Source organism: Gracilinanus agilis, chromosome 5 (assembly GCF_016433145.1).
Source record: "Gracilinanus agilis isolate LMUSP501 chromosome 5, AgileGrace, whole genome shotgun sequence".
NCBI classification, from domain to species: domain Eukaryota; kingdom Metazoa; phylum Chordata; class Mammalia; order Didelphimorphia; family Didelphidae; genus Gracilinanus; species Gracilinanus agilis.
Genome location: NC_058134.1, coordinates 274,048,823 through 274,067,119, shown reverse-complemented (window position 1 = coordinate 274,067,119; position 18,297 = coordinate 274,048,823).

Genomic DNA, 18,297 nt, shown 5'->3' with positions numbered 1-18,297 from the left:
GGTGTGTGGGTATGTCCTGGTAGTGTGTGACATCTCCATATTATCCAATTTAGACAGTTACTTATTTCACTAGGATGGGAAAGACAGTTAAGAAAAGAGAACAGACAGATTTAAACTATTTCCACCAAGCAGACAACAAAAATTTCTACAATATTTAACTCCAGGCAAAATTATCTCATTCCATTCAGCCTTCAGAGCCTAGTGATACAGTGATACCTTGATACAAGCATACCTTATGTCACGAGCAATTTGTGATATGAGCAGCCACAGTCAGAATTTTTTGCTTTAAGTCACCAGTGGTTATTCAAATCACGAGCTTCCACCACCTTCCACTAGATAGCCTGCAGAAAGTTCAATTTCATAAGTTACACTAGACTGTTTCATTTAGTTCAGTGTTTATCTGTCCGTCGAGCATCAGTATTGAATTGCTTTTGCTTTCTTCTTTATTTTTGTCTTTATTATCAGTTTTTTGCTTGTGTGTCAAATTAGCCATGGAATGAATTAAACTTATGTGTCAAGGTACTGCTGTACTTCTTTTAGTGCTATTCTTCCCATCAAAACCAACCTCTCTGAAAGAGTCTGAGATTAATCATTCATACCATATTATAAAGAAGTTCAACTTTTTCTTCTGTCCTAGGGACTTTTGAATTGTAAGTTTTCTCTTTGATTATGGGATAAGATACTTTATCTTTAATTAAAAGGCATTTCAGAATCCAACAAATTTAGAAAGCAGAAAACAATTGCCAAGTCCATCATTTCTAAAGACTCCATCTTGTACTCCACAACTCTAGAGAATTTCTAGAGCTACAAATCACCTGTCCATTTCCTCTTACTCAAAATATAGAAATACAAGTTATTCTCTATATAAATGAAGTCCACACCTCTGGAAACAAATATCTCTAAAATAGAAAGCACCCTAGATCAAGGGTCGAAAGTCTTAGATTTAAACACCAGCTCATCATTGTGATCCTGAGTAAGTAACTTTATGTCTCTTGGGTTTAATTTTCTTACCTGTAAAACTAAGGTTTCAATCAACCAATAAACATTTACTTAGCATTTATCATGTGCCAGGAACTATGCTAATTACTAAAGATATTTAAAAAAAAGACATAAAACTTCCTTTCTTCAAAGAGCTTACCATCTAATAGGAGAGACAACATACAAACAGATATCTACAAAGCAAGCCATATTCAGAATAAATAGGAAATGATTAGCAGAGGAAAGGGACTGGAATTTAGAATTGGGAAAGGCTACCTGTAGAAGGTAGGATTATAAATGAGATTTAAGGGAAGCCAGGTGAGTCAAAGTATTCAAAGTGGAGAAGGGAGAGTGTTCCAGGAAAATGTGATCCTAGAAATGGAGCACATTCTTCAAGGAACAAGTCAGGCCAGTGTCATTGGATTAAAGAGTACGTGTCAGGGAATAAGGTTTAAGAAGACTATGAAAGGGAGGAGGGGGCTAGATTAAGAAAGGTTTTGAATACCAAATAGGTGGTTTTGAACTTGTTCCTAGGAGCAAAAGGAATTCACTGGAGTTTATTGGGTATGGGGTTGGAGTATGAGTGACATGGTCAGACCTGGGTTTTAGGAAAATCATGTTAGTAACTGAATGGAGAATGGATTGGAGTAGATAGGCACCTGAGATAGACAGACCCATCAGCAGGCTATTGCAGTAATCAAAATCTATTCCCATCCATTATGGTCATCTTGACTTTTGTCATGCCACAGGACATGAAAGTGAGGACTTACAACTTTGTTCAGTTTTTCTTCACTTAAATCCAATTTGTGCACAAATCAAAAGACATAATCTGTGGTATCATTGGTCCTTCCAGTTCAAAGGACAACAACCTACCAGTCCTAATCAAGGTGTGAAATGATAAGGGCCTTCTCTAAAGTGATAGTACTGTTTGGTCATTTCTGTTATAACCAACTCTTTGTGACTTCATTTGGGATTTTCTTAACCAAGATACTGGAATATTTTGTCATTTCCTTTTTCAGTTTATTTTGAAGAAGAGGAAACTGAGTCAAACAGAGTTAACTGACTTGTCCAGGGTCATATAGCCAATATGTATCAGGTAAGATTTGAACTCAAATTTTCCTGACTCTAGACTCTCAAAGGAGAGAACTGGACATATAATTGTGGAGATCTCTTTATCATCTCTGATAATCTGATGACAGTTTAGTTGATAAGGAAATAAGGACAGGACAAGGGAAATGTCTTTTACTTCATGCTTCCAGCTCTGGCTCTAGGAGCATGGAGTTTATTATATATGTTTCAAGACTCATTTCACACAAAAGAACCCCCTCCACCCCGAAACTTTGCAGATACGCAGAAGTTACAACACAAAACATTGACTTCAGAATAGACCAAGGCCAAGGCTGAATTTTGACTAGGTTCTTATCAGAAAGCCAAGTTGGGGAGTATCTTGGCCTTGGCTATAACAGGCAGCAGCATTCCTTGCTGTGTTAAAAGTGTTAACCCTTTAAATTCAGGTTTGATAGGAACATAAAACTTTTCAATAAAGTCACAATACATTTCAACAAGAAATCACAAGGACCACAAAAGGGGTCAAAAGAGGAGTCTCAGATTTTTATCTATTCTCTTATTGGCTCCCCACACCAAGACAGTCATTTTAACTTTTGTCTTGCCACTAGACTTCAATGACTCTGGAAAACAAAGTGAGATGGATACTCTACTCCCACTTAAATCTAAATTCATGCACAAGTCAAGATATCACTCTGTGATTTCATTGATCCTCTTTGAAAGAAGGATGGACAACTTGTGAATACTATCAACACCAGGATTTCTCCACAATACTGGATGATTTATTAAGTATCTATTATGTACCAAGCACTGTATTAGAAACTGGGGGTAAAAAAGGAAAATAATTTCTTCTTCCATGAAAGTCCACTAGGAAAGAAAAACTAGAAGGACAAATACAAAACAGATTTTAAAGTACTTAGTGTGACAATTTTTAAGGGGGGAATGCAATTTTAACTAGAGGAATCAGAATGGCCTTGTGTGTAGAAGGTAACATCTGAACTGAAATTCTGAACTGAATTTTTAAGGAAATTAGGGATTCTAAGATTCAGAGGAGAGAAAAGAATCCCATTCTAGGCTTGTGCAAAATCTCAGTGACAAGATATGGAATGCAATGTATTAGGAACATTTTTTAAACCCTTTCCTTCTGTCTTGGAGTCAATACTGTGTATTGGCTCCAAGGCAGAAGAGTTGTAAGGGTAGGCAATGGGAGTCAAGTGACTTGCCAGGTTCACACAGCTGAGAAGTGTCTGAGGCCAGATTTGAACTTAGGACCTCCTGTTTCTATGCCTGGCTCTCTAGCCACTGAGCAAGCCAGCTGCCCCAGGAATATTTTTTTAAAAGCCAGTATGACTGATGTAGAGTATGTGAAAGGAAGTAATACATAATAATGCTAAAAAAGGTAAATTGTGGCCATTTTGAAAGAACTCTGAATATCAAAGAGTTTATATTTGATCCTGGAGGTAATTAGGAGCCATTGGCCTTTATTGCATAAGCAAGTGGCATGGTTAGAACTGTCCTGAAAGAAAATCAGTTTGGCAGCTGTGTGGAAGAGAAATTGGAATGAGAAGATTCCTGAAGTGGGAAGCCCATTACTAAGCAAATGGTGCTAAATGTCTCAGCTAGGATAGTTGTTGTGTATTTGGGGAGAAAAGGATGTATGTGAAATATATATATATATATATATAGTCATTCACCAGTTAATTGAGCTCTTACTATATGGGGGGGGGGATGCTTTGCTAGGTGCTACAGATACAAAAATAGTCCCTGGTGTCAAAAAGTTCTACAAATGTTCAAGTTAATAAACAATAAATAATTATTTATTAACCATCAAAAAAAAAAAAAGAAAAATATTGTGGAGGATGACAACTGGATATGTGAGGTTAGAGAGTGGCATCAAAGTGGCAAACCTGGGTGACTAGAAGGATGATGGCCCCTCCACAAAAATAAGGAAGTTAGGACAAAGAAAGGATTTGTGGGAAAAGATCATTAGCTCTTTGCCTCTAGACAGGGTCCAACCTTTCTCTGAATTCTTTCTTAGAATTCTGAGAGGTCAATTAGAAGTGCCTTGTTTTAAGATGACTTTGTGTTTCTATGTCCAGTCTCACAATTTGGTATAGCAATTCTTTGTTTTGGTGCTACTATTTTTTTTTAATGCTTCATTCTCAATTTCCTGTAGTTTCCATGATGCAGATGTTATGAACTTGTGAGTGTGAGAAAAGAAACAATTCTGAATACATTAATGACAGTGAAATGACCCTGAACCAATACCCTGAGGCTCAACATGCAAACCTTCTATTGAACCCAAAGAGAGAAAGAATTCCAAAATTTCATGCTTTCAGCTAATCAGAGTTCATGTCTGAGGCCTTTAGTAATGTTACAACAACTGCAAATTCCTGGGAAGGATTTTTACTCTGAGATGTGAAAGCTAATAATACTTTATGATGGCATTTCACTCCCCACAAAAGGAATTATTTTCTTAGCTTGACTCTGTGAGATAGAAGCAACGACAATAAACCAGCCCACACATCTAGTGATAAATAGGTATGTCTAAGAGTGTCTTTTTCACTTAAACTCTAAGGTTTACAAAGTACTTTTATCACAACAGGCCACTGAGTTCGGTAGTACTAATACTATTAAACTACATATTAGGGCAGAGGAAATTAAAGCTGAGATAGGTAGAATGATTTACTCATGGTTGGACGAGGAATAAAGATAAAAGCCTGGATTCAGCCCTGGGTCTCCTGTCTGCAGGTCCAGCACTCCTTCTTTTTTTCAAATGTACCACACTAGGACCAGCGCCTCTTGGGTGAAGGCTTGCCAAGCCCTTTTCAGAGCTGTTTATCTACCTTTGGTGTCCACTTGGCACTCAATTCTCAGCTGTGGCTCCAAAAATCTATAGCATGTGCAATGGCCACAACCCAGTAAACCATCTTGGTAGGTGAGCTAAACTAGATTGAGGGTAACCTATGGTTCACAATCCCTTTGCTGAATTAGGGAGGTGTCTACCACAAGCATATGTAGACTTTCCTCAGTGAAATGGGCAGATGAGAATTTTTTTTCAATGGCCACGAAGGCAGCTGAAGCAGGTACTTTGGTGTTCTTAGAGCTTGGTCAAACATCAAAGACACTAAGATCATTCACTAGATCATGGGCCATCACCAGTCATCCTGACTTTTGTCCTCCCACTAGACTTTAATGACTCTGGAAGAAAGAGTGAGGCTGACAACTTTGTGCAATTCTGCCTCACTTAAATCCAATTCATGCACAAATCAAGATATCCTGCATTGCCATTGGTCCTCTTTGAAAATGAAGGACAAACAATGACAACTACTTCTCCAGAAGACCAGCAAATGTCAATGATTTTCACAACTGAGTGGTCATGCAATGCCTTGTGTGTTATAACCATAACTCATTCTGGTCCCCTTGACTACCTTCCCTATTTCTTGTCAGCATATTAAGTACAGAAATAGCTTGTATAAAGTGGTAATAGAAGGAAGAATGCAATGGGGAACCTGGAAGTCATATACAAACCATCCCAAAGATCAAAGGGACATAATTGACTATTTTATCATATATTAACCAAAAAAATCACATCCTGCTAACGTATGGAATTAAGAGAAGATATCTAGACTGCTATTATTTTTGATCCTATGACATATAAATCTCAGACACATTTCAGATGTCTGCAGAACACCAAATTGTGTTAGTAATTTTGAGATAATATGTTTCTATGAACTTTTAAGTTTTACCAATAACTTTGAGGTGATTTAGATATTTTAAGGAACTAAGCCCAAGGCGGCATGGATAAAACTTAGCAGGTTTCCCCCAAAACCCAAAATAAGACCTCAAATTCTTCTGTCCATACTGCTGAGTGCTCCCAACTCTCATCCATGGTGACATGCTTGATACTTTCTGCCTCTCCCTTTTTCCATCCTCTTCCTCATGCTATAGTACCAATAAGAGACAGGTCTCAAACCCTATCGCCACCTGGACTGACTACCTAAATAATGACTTTCAGAGCATGATCTGGACACAAGGATAGTAATCGCTTTAAGGCATTGCTAATGCTGGGGTTATTGGCCTCAAGATTTTGAGCTAACTCTGCTGGTCAGGAAGTGGAGACATATTGACTACTTGTTAGAAAAGTGTGGTAGTAAAATAAAAAAGAAATAGGGTTACAACTCCAGAGGATAATAGGTTTAATTGAAGGGTTCTTGCCAACATACAAAAGCTTGTGGGCATCTGAAGGCAAAGCAAAAATTAATGGAGAAGACAAAAGATCATATAACCATAGTTTTAGAGATATAAGTTAGCATAGAGGCCATCTTGTCCAGCACCTTCACTTTGCAAATCAAGAAGATGAGGTACCAATGAGGCTGCAAATAATGAAAATAAGCAAGGAATAATTCATACTGAAGATGAAACTTCAGTGGTTTTCTATGGGACTTGTAGGACATTTTTCTCATGTATAACACTCTAACAGCATGCTCAGTGGGAAAATGGGAAGGAACTTCCTTAAGTTAGAAGAAATCAAACATAATTTATCTTTGCCAAAGCTCAGTCAATCTCATAGCTCTATGCAAATAAGAGAAATGAGCATTCATATAGTCTACAGTGTGACCTTGCTACTTAAAATTGACCATGAAGGCCAGAAAATTTTCTACATCAACTGAAAGAATGAAAAAACTGTCCCCCTATTTCCCCCTCTCTAATTCCTTCCAAATAAGGTCTTAAAATAACATTACTTTTATTCTTTGTCCTGTCAGTAGACAAAGGTAGGGTAGTTGAGCTTTCTATATACAAGTCATTGGAAAATGTGGAGAGTTAATGCATTTAGAGAATGAACAGAAGATGCCATCCATCCTCCATTCAGCCACTAATGTGATTTTCCTAAAACTCAGATTCAATCATGTCACAGCCTTGCTCAATAAACTGGAATGGCTTCCTATTGCCTGCAGGAGCAAATTCTCTGCTGGGCATTCAAAGACCTTTATAATCTAGCTCCCTCCTACATCTCAAATCTTCTTATAACTTACTCCCCAATACATACTTTTCTGATCCTATGACACTAGCCTCCTGGCTGTATCACAACCAAGATGTTCCATCTCTTATTATTGTTACCGTTCAGATGTTATGTTATGGCTAACTCTTTGTGACCCCTTGGAGTATAACACACCAATACTGGGACTTTCTGGCAAAGACACTGGGGTGGTATGCCATTTTCTTCTCCAGTAAGTAGATTAAGGCACTGTTAAGTGCCTTACCCAGAGTCACAAAGATATTAAATGTCTGAGGCTAGATTTGAACTCAGATCTTCCTTACTCCAGACTCAGCTAGAACCATCTAGCTGCTTCTATTCCAATTCTTGGCTCTAGATTTTTTTTCTCTGGTTGTCCAAATAGAATACTCTCCCTCCTCTGCTCTGCCTAATGACCTCTCAGGTTTTCTTTAAGTCCCAACTAAAATCCTGCCTTCTACAGGAGGCCTTCACTTAATTCCAGGGCTCTCCCTCTATTAATTATTTATACTATTTATACTATTTTTCCCATATTGAGTTTGCTTTCTATATGTTTATATACATATTATCTCTCCCCTTCCCTGCCCCCCCTATTAGATTGTAAGCTCCTTGAGGGAAGAGGGTTGTCTTTTGTCTCCTTTTATATCCCCAGAGCTTAGCATAGTGCTTGGAATACTGCCTGGCTCTTAATAAATGTTGATTGATCAACTTATACTAGGTATGCAGGAAAGATAAGAAAGATGAGTGAATGGTTATGCTTCTCTGAAATAACTGGAAGATAGCTAGGATTCTAGAGACAAGTCCATATTGTACTTCTGATTCTCTGGGATACAACCTATAACTGACCATTAATCTCACTTTGGAACTTCCTTCAACACCTAGGGCTTCCTCATCCAGGAGCATCCATTCATCCCTGCAATCTTTTCAACCTAGAATATCCCTCTGCCACACTGACCTCCTTCAATCCAATAAACATTTTTTAGCAAGAAGGGTTTGGTTCATTTTTGGACATGTTGAGTTGAAAATGTGTATGAGATGTCTAGTTTGAGATGTTTATTAAGCAATTGGAGATCAGAAGCTAGAGGTCAGAAGAGAGATTTGAGCTCAATAAGGAGATCTGAGACTCATCTGCATAGAGATGATGATTGGATCCTAGGAAATTGATAAGCTTATCAAATGAAAGAGTGGAGAGGGAGAAGATGACCCAGGACAGAGTCTTGGGAGCAACCATGTTTAGTGGGTTCGACCTGAATGAAGTTCTAACAAAGGAGACTGAAGAGTGAAGGAAGAGAAGGAAGGAAGAGAGCAAAAGAGATGGTTTAAACTAAATTTCCAAAAACTGGTTTCAATATTTCAGAGTAAAATTATCAGAATCATTTGAAATGGGAAGATCATCTTTTTCTATTCCAGATATAAAAACCAAGTGCTGACTCATTGCACAATCATGATTTGTTTTATCTTAAATCATTCAACAGTCTCAGCCAGTAATATTGCATCAGATTTAATCTACCCACAAAGATTCTCCCACCGACTCTTCTGGATTGGGTATTAATATGCTTCATTGCAAGTGACATAGTTTTAGGATCTTCTTTCCTTATCTAATAACTCTCTAGAACAATTTTAAGGGAACATTTCTCTGCTTTCAAGTTACAAAGCATCACAATAGAGTCTTCTGAAAATGTCATGAATACGCAACTTAGTCTATCTTCTAAATAAATTAGCTTCAACCTATCAAAGATAACATTGAATCAGTTATTTTCGGTGGCAACTCCTCTGTTTCAAATTAACTACCTTGTCCTTTGTTCTTATTTTCTATTTGGTCTTGCATTTAATTTCTGCAAACCATTTAACCAAGCTATTATGCAAATCAACTTGACACAAGTTTTTCAGAAGTAGGCATCAGACAGACAATTGGATTAAGTCTCCACATAGCCAACATGTGTTAAACACACAATGCATTAAGTGACTTAGTAAATTTCATAAATACATATGATTTATAAAATCCACAGATAATTCAATTGGCATGCTAATTTGATCATCAGAAAAAGCATTCAGGTTGTTCTGACAATTTATTATTTATAAAGCCATGCCATTATCTGCTTGCTGTACTTTGGATTCTCTGGGTAGCACAGTGGAATAATGCAATATTACCATTTGAGCCACTGAATGCTAATTTCTAAATACCTACTGTCTATTCTCTTGCTCCCCACATTTAATTAATTCATTATAGAAGAAATTTTTTGGTTCAATAAGCACATCATCTTTTTAACTTCTTTCATTTTTGATCCTTTTAGTAGTTGCTAATTTTGCATCTTTAATTATCATCTCTCTAACTCCCAGTCTTTCTTACTATTGTATCATGGTAGAAATCTCCCTGACATTTCATATTAAGTTCCCATCTTTTGGCCAAATTTTTGGATGTTGGTCAAACAGTTTAGGAAAACAATATTGTAGCAAATTGTTTTTTGAGTTAACTTATACTCCAATCTCTGGAAGCTATGATCCAAGGGAATTAGGGAATGCTCTGCCTTTCACTTTTCTAGACATCGGTTAAGACTAGATGTTCCTGTCTCATATTAACCAATGGTAGAAAAGGAAAAATAGAAAAACAGAGTGATATGTAAGCAAAACAGGTTATTGTGCTAAAGTGTATTCTGTCTCTCTAATGGGCAACTTAGCTTCTAAGCTATCTACTATTTAACCTTAAACACTGAGAACTTGACTAACACCCAAAAAATTGGCAAAGGTGGTAACAGATGGGATTATTCACAATGAAATATCACTATAGCAGTACTTTTTGTAGTAGCAAATGACTGAAAACTAAATAAATACCCCATCAGTAGGGGAATGGTTAAACAAATTGTAGTACATGGATATAACATGCTGAATCAGGAAAAGAAGCATAGGAAAATATATATGAACTGATGCAAAGTGAAGTAAAACCTGGAAAACACTATACATAATGACTATAATGCAAACGAAAAACACATTCACACCATACCATCCTGAAAGCTGAATAATTATAAAGATTGTTTGACTACAAAGAAGAAAGGAGAAGATGCATCTCTGTCTTCCTTCTAGAAGTAAGATGCTTCTAGTGCACACACAATTTTATATATATTGCCAGATTTCATTGGCATGATTATTTTTGCAGAATTGCTTTTTTTCTCTTTTTAAAAAGTTCTTTGTTATAAGGAATGGTTCTCCAGGTAGGGAAGAAGAAAGGGATATATTTGGAAATGAAGGTGATATAGAAACAAAACACTTCAATTAGAGAATTTTTTTCCAATGGCAACTGAGTCTCAGCTCTCCTCAGAGAATTTTAAAACAAAAAACACTATTTTCAACTGACACTGGTTTATTAGAATTCACCAAAAAGTGAACCTCAGTGAACTGAATCTATCTCCTTTCTTCTATTCTCTATAACTAAATGCTACCTATATCTTTTAAATCACTAAGACCATGAAGCCAAGTTATACCTTTATGATCCAAGTCTTGAGAAGAATGAACAATACCTAAAACAGAAGGGGATGGATATAAGATATATTGTAGAGGGAGAATCAATAAGATGTGGCAACTGGTTGCATATGTAGTGTAGGGGAGAGTTAGAGTTAAAAAGGATTCCAAAGTGTCAAAAATGGGAGACTAGAAAGATAGGGATGTCCTAGATGTCCCTATATTCAGAACAGAGGTGGGTTTAGGGAGAAAGAGCTTTGATTTGGATGTGCTAACTTTTCATTGCCCCCAGTACAATCAATTTACAAGGTCCAATTAGGCAGTTGGTGATAAAGAAAGAAAGCCTATGGCTGGATATGTAAAAATAGGAGCCATCTGCATAGAAATGATAATTAAATCCATGGGAGTAGAAAAGATCACTAAATGAGAGGAGAGAAAAAAACAGAACCAAGAGCAGAGCTTTGGAATACACTCATTTTAGAGAGTAGGACCTGAATGATTATTCAAGAAAGGTAACTGAGAAAGTTCAACCAGACAGGCAGAAGGAGGTTTCCAAAGAGAGGAGTGTCATGAAAACTCAGAAAAGACAAAGTGTGGTATTCAGGTAGAGAGAGTCAATGAAGTTTGAAGAAAACAGATTTCAGGATATTCTGCACAGACTCTATATAAATGCTTATTTCCTTCCTTAATGTATATTGAATTCACTTTTAATTCATAGCTTTTATCTTGTGATAGAATTAACCTAACCAATGTACCATAATATTTAGGAAATTAAGACACTCCATGATTATCAGACAATGTTAAAAAAAAATTTTTCTTTTAGCTTTCCTAGATTTTCCAGAGATTACATGGGGGGAAAAGTTATCTTGGTTCTTTTGGATCCTAAGTATAAATATTACTACTGTGATAATTAAAAATGGTTTTGACAAATATAAGAATTTTAAAAAAAGATTGAGGGTGCTGTTTATAAAATTAACTCTTAAGTCACAAGGCTGTTAGTCTGAAAATGGGATTAGCTCTTCCCTACCTATTTTTAGATTTAATCACCAGAAGTATATGCACCCCACTTATCCTTAAGTATGGGGAGGTCTGTGACCCACGTGTGCTATAGTAAGTGACGAATCAGAATTGACTGATTGCCCCCTGGGCAGACCTAAGCAAAGCTTTAGCTGTAATTGGTCTACATAAAGTGGGAGGAAGGCACAGGAAGTGATGAAAGGAATGGTCTTTATAAGTGACAAGAACTTCCTATGAGGAGGTCTTTTGCCTTCAACTTGACCCTGGATGAACTCTGGCTGAGGACCTCGGACTGCTTTTCTATTTTCCCTTAGAACTACCATTTGGGTGAGTAAAAAAGGCTAACTTCCTTTTTCCTGGTTATTCCTGGAGATACTAGCCTCCAGAGTTTAGCCTCATGGCTAACCCCTTGTTTAATTACCTCTGGGCCCCTTTGCTGGAGCATTTTTAGCCCTGCCTGGTTCTGACATGGCTGGAATAAATATATACTCTCTCTGATTTTCTTACTTTCATTCTTTCTCCTTTTGTAAATAAACTACCATAAAAAGTCATTTGTAATTGAGTCATAATTCCTGGCAACCATACTCTTATAAATTTAATCCAGCCCTTTTATTTTTACCTCTTACATTCTGGCTCTTACATTAGCAGCTTTAGTAGCTTTATTACTGCAGGGTAGAGATAATAAAGAGGGAAATGTAGGCAGGTAATAGGGGAATTGTCTAACCTACCACTCTAAGTCTGCTCTAAAGAACTCTAGCTCTCTTTCTGCAAAAGTTCCAATCTCTGGCCAGAGAAGTGGGAGAGTCTCAGCCTCCAAAGCAGAAGTCTTCCAATGCAGAAAAAGTGCCACTCAGAAGAAACCAATGCAGAGGTCCTCCCTCAGCAAGAGCCACCAGTGCAGCAGAAGCAGGAAATCCTCAGCAAGAGCCACCAGCATAGAAGAAGTAGAAGAAATGATTCAGAAAGCTAGTTTTCTCCACATCACTTCTTGTCTTTCTGGTTCCTCCTTCCTTTCACTGTGGGCTGGTCTATCACATCTCAGGAACCAATCAGTCTCTTAATTTGTCTAGCACTGTCTATGGCTGTGATGGGCAATCTTTTGAGCTTGGTGTGTCAAAATTCGCCAAAAAAACGAGCATAACTTGGGTGGTGTGTCACTTTGAGAAAAAAACCATAATTTCACAATATTTAGAGTTTAAATTAAAAAATATATTATTGTAATATATAACTGTATTTAATAAACCAAAAACTAATTATTTAACTTACCTGCTTAGTGACTTCTTTGTTCATCTACCAGTCGGTTTCTTTTGTTGGTCTTGATATTATTTAACTTGTATGGTGTGTTGTGAAGTGAGGGGGAGGGGAAATTCTTTAACTAACTTGCCTATTAGTGACTTTTTTGTTGCTGAATTTCATTGGCTAATGAAAATTCATTTAGCTGCTAAATCTTCGTTAGTATTATGTACACTTCAAGCCTAAGCAAGAGCTTATTAACTTCATCGGTCAATCTGTTTCTTTTGTTTATTTTGATATTATTTAATGCTGAGAATAAGATCTTATGAAAGTACATTTAGGGAATAATTGTGAGTAAATTCATTGCTATATTTTTCAGGGTACTAAAAGTGTCTGGTAATCAGTTCCAGGCACTCCAAATTTCCTGTTTGTAGTGGCATTCCTCTTGATTTTCCAAGAGGCACCTTTCCAGATGCTCAAGCTTTGACCTCAAGTCAACAAACACCTGAGCCCAGATGCTGTCTTGAAATTCTGCAAGTTGCATCTCCAAATCATCAATTTGCATCCTTTGGAAACCATTTAATTCCAAACTACTGTAGACTACTACATCAGGATACTTAATTATTTTCATGGTCTGTTATAGGCTTCTAAATTGATTAAATCTATCACTGAATTGGTCAAGTAACAAGTCTAAAACATGCTGGTACTTTATATGCAAGGGTTCCATTTCATTTTGTACAGCTGCACTGGCCTTCTCAAAATACTTTGTTACTTGAGGAAAATTATAAGTTTTAGTTTCTATATCTCACTTGAAAATTTTAAGTTTACTTTCAAAAGCTTTTATGTATCCAAATATAATGTCAATATTTTTGCCAAAACCTTGTAACTTTAAAATCAGTTCATTAATATGAACAGAGAGATCTGTAAAAAACATCAGGGTGTTGACCCACTTATCATCATTGAGATGAGGAAAGTTTCCCAGATCCTTATCCTTAAGAAATACTTTAATTTCTTCAAAGCACTCCACAAAATGCTCAAGAACTTTGCCTCGGCTCAGCCATCTTACATTATTGTACATTAGCAATCCACTGTAGGTGGAATCAACCTCAGTAAAAGTGCAGAAAATTCTTGCTTGTGAAGGGGGTGAGCAGCTATTAAATTAACTATTTTTGTAACAACTGACATTAAGTCATTTAAGTTGGTGAATCCTGCCTTGGCACATAAAGCCTCCTGTTGGATAATACAATGAAAAAGCACAAGTGGATCTCCAATAGCTTCCATAAACAATTTGACAAATTCGACTTTTTTCCCCACCATGTTTGGTGCCCCATCTGTCGTCCCTGACACAACTTTAAAGATATCAATGCTTAGGTCATGGAATGTTTGTATAACAACCTTACATATTTTGCTTCCTGATGTACTTGTTGGCACTGATACTAACTTTATCAACTCTTCTCTCATTGTGAAACCATCAGAATATTGACCAATAATGGTCAACTGACCATGTGATGTGACATCAGTAGTTTCATCAAGAGAGATCAAAAATTATTTATAATTACTTATGTCTCTCTTTAATTGATGTTGTACGTTTGGGTTCAGTCTCATTATTTGGTCTTTTATGATATTTCTACTGAGTGGTAACTCGGATATTCTATTAATAATTGCATCTTTATTCTGCATATCGTGAAATAGAACTGGTGCACATCTTAGGAGAGTTTCTTTAATAAATTTTCCCTCAGGGACAGCTGGGTAGCTCAGTGGAGGTCCTAGGACCTCAGACACTTCCCAGCTGTGTGATCCTGGGCAAGTCACTTGACCCTCATTGCCTACCCTTACCACTCTTCTGCCTTGGAGACAATACTCAGTATTGTCTCCAAGGCAGAAGGTAAGGGTTTAAAAAAAATAAAATAAAAGTAAATTCTCCCTCACTGAGTGCTTTTCCATGCTGAGCTATGGATTGAGCAATGTTCAAACTTGCAGATGTTAAATTTGTAGAGCCTTTTACAAATTTAAGGATGGAATCAGATTGGCTCTTATAAAGCTGTAGCTGCCTGGAAATGTATTCCTTCCTTTCATGTTCACTTTTTTTTCAAGAACTGGGAATGATTAGTTTCAAAATGTCTATTTATATTCCATATTCTGCTTACTACTGTTTCAGTACATGGAACACAAAATAATCTGCCATTTTTTTCTATAATGCCATAAATCTCAGTCTATGTCTCTTGAAATGGTCAACTACTGTTACTACTACTTCCTTCACTTAACCTTGTTGTTTTTTTTATTTTTTGAGTTCTCCATCAGGGAGGCAGTGACAGAAGATAGAATAGCCTGTTAGCCCTGCAGGCAATTAAGGGTTAACTAGCCTAACTGACCACAAGATGGCACATGTAACTGTCTTTTAGGAAAGGGCAGGGTTAATAAGCAGAAATAGGGGTTAATAAGGATGCACAAGAGTAATAGTGTGAAACGGAGTCTGTACTATGCTGCAAGATGGCGTTCCTTATGTAAATTAAGATGGCTGCCACTATTTCTAATGGCTGGAAACAACACCCATAGCACAGGTCTTCGCCTCTCCCAGCTTCCCACTCACTTATTTCAGTAATGATGGTCAATTAGTAATCCACAACACCCTAGAACAGTAGACTGGATGATGATTGCTGTGGTTATGTGGTTGCTAGTGATGGTGATCACAGGACCCCTAGAAATGCATCTCCCATGGCATTCTGCTGCTCCCTGCTCTGCCAGCCAGAAATGAGATCAAAAGTCCCCTAATGGCCCAAAAGTCCCAGAACTAGATGCTTCTGTTCCGTTGTTTTGGTCTAATGACCTCCAGCACAGGGTATCTACACTACACTACAACAAATGTTTCCTCTTCAGCATGCAGCCCCATATTTCTCTGTATGCAACTTGCATGTGGCCATGTGTCATCAAAAATTACTACACGTGTCAGTGCTGACATGCATGTCATAGGTTCACCATCAGGGGTCTATGGGATCCATCTCCCATCCTCTGAGAGGACTGATTAAGTTAAAAGAGTGAAGTACTCCAATTACTTGATTAAGTTGTGATTTTTAAAAAATTCCCTTTCACACTAACATGTTCTGATATGACAATACCAAAATCAAGACATGAAGAGATTTAATCAATTTTCATGTGAGGGTTCAGCTGACAAAATATCATACATATATATCTACTTATTCTTTAGGTCAGATTCTCTCATTTAAGAGAGTTTTTGTTTGCTTTTATTCATCTAGATCAGGATAATTCAGAATCAGCATGGGATATATGAATTTTGAATTCTAATTAGATACATGCCATGATCTGATGAAACTTTAAAAGTTCATTTGAGTGGAACACAAGAGACACAGCAGTCAAATAACTTTTGCTTCCACTCGATGATATAAATTTGGGCTAGTAATTTGCATAGAAATTCTAATATTTCAGCAATTTATAATACACATATAGAAATTTTTATTATGATTTATAGTGTATTTATTATTTATTATGAGAGTACAAAAGACAATTTTGTGTAATTCACAAATGAAATGAGTACAACTAGAAATTACCTGTCCCTTTCCCTCCTACTAATGTGCTGCTGAACTAAGCAAGATGAAATCACAAAACCATGCTGACTGGAAAAACTACAAATTCAGTTTATTTACTCTCAACTGAATCCTCCCTGCAGCAGGACAATTCTTCTATTGCTCTCTAATGGAATGTCTCTCTCTCTCATTCACCTCAGTGTCCCAAATCTCTTTTCTCTTTGAGCATCCCATGGCACCATTATTGCCATAAGTCTCTTTTCCCTTTCTCAGCTAAATGCCTTGAAATAATTGTCTCCACTCAATATATCTACTTCCTCTCCTCTCACTCTCTTTTGATCCTTTAAGAGTCTGCACTCCAATACCTTCAACTGAAACTGCTTTCTCCAAAGTTATCAGTGGTTTTTTTAATTGCCAAATATAAAGGCATTTTTATCAGTTCTCATCTTTTTTTACGTCTTTGCATCTTTTACATCTTGACAATGTAGATCACCTCCTGGATGCTCTCTCTTCCTTGGTTTCTCATGATAACTTTCTCTTAGTTCTCCTACCTATCTGATGCTTTTTCTTAATATCCATTGCAATTTCTTCATCCTGAGTCACACTATTGTGAAGGACATTTTCAAAACTCAGTTCTGGACCCACTTTGCTTTTCACACTATACTCTCTCATTTGGTGATCTAGTTATCTACCATGAGTTGAATTAGCATCTATATCCAGATGATGTCCAGTTCTATATCTAACACTAATATCTCTCAGAAGTTCCTGTCCCACATCATCAAGTTCCTATTGGACATTTCAAACCAACTTTAAAATATGCAAAAACAGAACTCAATATCTTTCCCAAAAATCCATACTAATTCCAATCCTTCCTATCTCTGTTCAGGATAGCACCATCCTTCTAATTATCCCATTTCATAAACTAAGTATCATTCTTGAGTCCTTGTGTTCACTCACCTTAAATATACAATCATTTGCCAAATATTGTCATTTCTTCCTCTAAAACATCCCATATACATCCTCTTCCCTTCACTCACTTAGCCACTTTTTCAGTTAAAGTTTTTATCACCAGTTGTTGTGATCTTCTAACTAGCCCCCCACATCTTTTTTTTTAAAAACCCTTAACTTCTGTGTATTGGCTCCTTGGTGGAAGAGTGGTAAGGATGGGCAATGGGGGTCAAGTGACTTGCCCAGGGTCACACAGCTGGGAAGTGTCTGAGGCCGAATTTGAACCTAGGACCTCCTGTCTCTAGGCCTGATTCTCAATCCTAGAGCTCTGGCTACCTAGGTGAGGGGAGGATTGTAGAATCCTTTTTAGGTCCTGAGATCATTAGGACTGGAAGGGATCTTAGAAGACAAATCCAATTAGCTCATTTTACAGATGAGGAAACAAGACTTGCGGGCAGCCCCAGAGCAAGCATCCAAGTCAAGATTTAACAGGTCTTGGTCTGCTTCCACAAGCACGCGATACACTGCGCCACCTAGTGGTTGAAAGCAGCAGCATCATAGAACCAGGGCTGCTAAGAACTAGAAGAGACAATTAGATGATGCTGACTTTTTAAGTAAGGAAAGTCAGTCCCATGGAATTAAACTGACTTGGCCTGCACAAAGCAATTGCACCCCAAAATAACTGGTTTGTACTCTTGTGGAACCATGTAGTATTCTGTCTTTTTTCTTTTTCTCTGGGTAGAATAGTTTATATATATTATGGGCTGACTGCTCCCAAATTAACAGACTGTTCTAAATAAGAACTTCATCTGGGTACAGCCAGGTGGCTCAGTGGATTGAGAGCCAGACCTGGAGACAGGAGGTTCTATGTTCAAATTTGACCTCAGACACTTCCTAACTGTGTGACCCTGGGCAAGTCACTTAACCCCCATTGCCTTGCTCTTACCACTCTTCTGCCTTAGAATCAATACACATTATTAATTCTAAGATGGAAGGGAAGGGTTTTGAGGAAAGAAAGAGATCTTCACCTAGCTAGTGCCA